Below are 3,661 nucleotides of genomic sequence, written 5' to 3'. Positions count from 1 at the left end.
CCCAAGAATTACAAATCAAAGCTACAAAAACATAGCACATCACACCTATCAGAATGGCTAAAATTAACAACACAAGAAACAGCACATGTTGATGGGGATCAGAGAAAGAGGAACCCCCTTGCACTGTTGGGAATGCAACCTGTCGCAGCTCGTCTGGAAAACAGTAAGTTCCAGAAAAAGTTAAAAATAGATCTACACTACGATCCAGCAATTGAGCTATTGAAGTATTTATGCAAAGGATTCAAAAATACTAATTCAAAGTGATACATGCACCCTGATGTTTACAACAGCTTTATCAACAATAGCCAAATTATGGAAGGAGCCATAATGTGAATTGCTGATGAATGGATAAAGAAGATGTGTAACATACACAATGGAATATTATTCAGCCATGAAAAGAACGGGATATTATCATTTGCAGTAACTTGTATGGAACTAGAAAGTGTTATTCTAAGGTAAATAAGTCAGTCAGATAAAAGTAAACACCATATGATATCACTCATGAGGAATTTAAGAAACAAAACAAATGAGCAAAGGGGAAATAAAGGAGAAGAGAGACAAACAAAGAAATAGACTCTTAACTATAGAAAACATAGTGATGATTATCAGAAGGGAGATGCGTGGGTGTTGAGTAAATAAGTGTGGGGATTGGGGAGTGAATTTATTGTGGTGAATAACAAGTTTTGTATGGAAGTTTGAAATCACTATATTTGGGCACCTGGGTGACTCAGTCAGTTAAGCATCTGGCTTCGGCTCAGGTCATGATCTCACGGTTCGTGGGTTCAAGACCCACGTCGGGCTCAGTGCTGACTGCCAGCTCAGAGCCTGGAGCCTGTTTCAGATTCTGTGTCTCCCTCTCTCTCTGGCTCTGCCCTGCTGACACTGTCTCTCTCTCTCTCTCAGAAATAAATAAAACATTAAAAAAATTGAAATCATTATATTGTACACCGGAAACTAATACCACACTGTAAGATACTTAACTATAATTTAAATTAAACAAAAAATTATCATTTTTATTTTAATACAGGTTATGTCTGTCCTCAGTAATCAGTTCTATGGATATGTTATGTATTTTATTTTATTTATCTTCTGGAAAGGTGCATTTTAAATTTTTTTTACTTATTTTTTCATACTTTTGTTTATTTCCCCTTTTTTCCCCAATTTTAAAATTTTCATCCCACTTAGTGAAATACAGTGGAATATTTGCTTCAGATATAGAATTTCCTGTCTCACATTTAGGTCTTTCATCAATTTTGAATTTATTTTTATGTATGGAGTAAGAAAGTGGTCCAGTTTCTTTTTTTTTCATGTTTCTGTCCATTTGTCCCAACACCATTTGTTGATAAGAATGTCATTTACCCTTTGAATATCCTTCCCAGCTTTGCTGAAGATTAATTGACCAGATAGTTGTGGGTTCAAATCTGGATTTTCTATTCTGCTCTATTGACCTATGTATCTATTTTTGTTCCAGTATTATAATTTCTTGATCATTACAGCTTTGTAATAGAACTTGAAGTCCAGAATTGTAATACCTTCAACTTTGCTTTGCCTTTTCACTATTGATTTGATTATTTGAGGTCTTTTGAAATTCCATACAAATTTTAGGATTGTTTGTTCTAGCTCTATAAAAAATGCTGATGGTATTTTGACAGAGATTGCAATATATATATATTTTTTATTTATTTATTTATTTATTTTTTTACTGCTCTGGGTAATATAGAGCAGTAAAATATTTAACAATATTTGTTCTTCCATTCCAGAAGCATTGAATATTTTTCCCATTTCTTTGTGTCACCTTCAATTTCTTTCTTTGGTGTTTTATAGTATTCCAGGGTACAGATCTTTTACCTCTTTGATTAGGTTGATGTCTAGGTAATTATGTTTTTTGGTGCAATTGTAAATAAGATCAATTCCTTGATCTCTTCCTCTTGCTTCATTTTAGGTATATAGAAATGCAACAGATTTCTTTACATTGATTTTGTATCCTACCACATTACTAAATTCGTGCATCAGTTCTGGGAAATTCTTTGTGGATTCTTCCAGGTTTTCTATATAGAGTATCATATCACTTACAAATATTGAAATTTTGATTTGTTCCTTACTCATTTGGATACATTTGGTTTTCTTTTGTTGTCTGATTACTGCTGCTCAGACTGCCAATACTATGTTAAATAACAGTAGTAAGAGTAATATACCTATGTGGTTCCTGACCATAGAGGAAAAGTCCTCAGTTTTTCCCCTTTGAGGCTATTAACTATGGATTTTTTGCATATGGCCTTTATTATATTGAGATATATTCCTTCTAACCCTACTTTGTTGAGGATTTTTTTTTAATCGTAGATGGAGATTGCACTTTGTCAAATATATTTTCTGCAGCTATTGATGCATATGCATATGCATATGATGTCACATATCATATTGATTGATTTGAGAATATTGAACCACCCTTTCAGCTGAAGAATGAAATTCCTCTTCATCTTGGTGAGTTATTCTTTTAATGTACTGCTGGATTCATTTTATCAGTAGTTTTTTGAGAATTTATGCATCCTTGTTCATCAGGGAAATTGGCCTAGCTCTCTTTTTAGTGGAGTCTTTATCTGGTTTTGATATCAGGGAAATGCTGGACTAAAAAAACAATAAATTTGTAAGTTTTCCTTCCATTTCTATTTTTTTTGGAGAATATGTCTTAACTCTTTTCTAAATGTTTGTTAGAATTCACCTGTGAAGCCATCTGTCCATGGATTCTTGTTTGTTGGGACATTTTTTATTACTGTTTCAATTTTCTTGCTGGTTTTCAGTCTATTCAAGTTGTATATTTCTTCCTATATCATTTTTGGTAGTTTATATATTTATGTAACTTATCAATTTCTTCTAGGTTGTCCAATTTGTTGGCATATAGTTTTCAATAACATTCTCATAATTGTTTATATTTTTGTTGTGTTTCTTGTTGTTTTTCCTGTCTCATTTGTGATTTTATCAATTTGGATCCTTTTTTTGATAAGTCTGGAAATTGATATTGATAGAGGTATATCGATTTTATTAATTTCTTCAAAGAATCAGCTCCTGCTTTTATTGATCTTTTCTACTTTTTTTATGTTTCTATACCATTTATTTCTGCTTTAATCTCTATTATTTACCTTCTTCTTCTGGTTTTAGGTTTCATTAGTTTTTCTTTTCTAGACACTTAGGTGAAAGATTAGGCTGTTTGAGTTTTTGGGTTTTTTGCTTCTCTTGTTGTGGTGTGGTGAGTACTTGCTTCTTAAAGGAAGCTTGTGTTGCTGTATCGTTCCCTCTCAGGACCTCTTTTTCTACATCACAAATGTTTGGGACCATTTGTGTTTTCACTTCAATTTCTTTTCATACATTTAAAAAATTTGTCTTTCATTTCCTTGTTGATCCATTCATTGTTTACTAGAATGTTGTTTAACCTCCATGTACTTTTGGTCTTTCCAATTTTTTTCTTGTGGTTGATTTCAATTTTCACAGTGCTGTAGTCAGAAAAGTTACATGGTAAAATCTCAATCTTTTTGTACTTGTTGAGACCTGATATGTGACCTAGTATGTGATCTATTCTGGAGAATACCCCATGTGCACTTGAACAGAATGTGTATTCTGCAGCTTTAGGAAATGAAATGAAATTAAATGTCCAGGATATATCTGT

The sequence above is a fragment of the Crocuta crocuta genome, unplaced genomic scaffold (assembly GCF_008692635.1).
Source record: "Crocuta crocuta isolate KB4526 unplaced genomic scaffold, BGI_CrCroc_1.0 scaffold599, whole genome shotgun sequence".
NCBI lineage: Eukaryota > Metazoa > Chordata > Mammalia > Carnivora > Hyaenidae > Crocuta > Crocuta crocuta.
Note: the sequence above shows the minus strand (reverse complement) of the source record.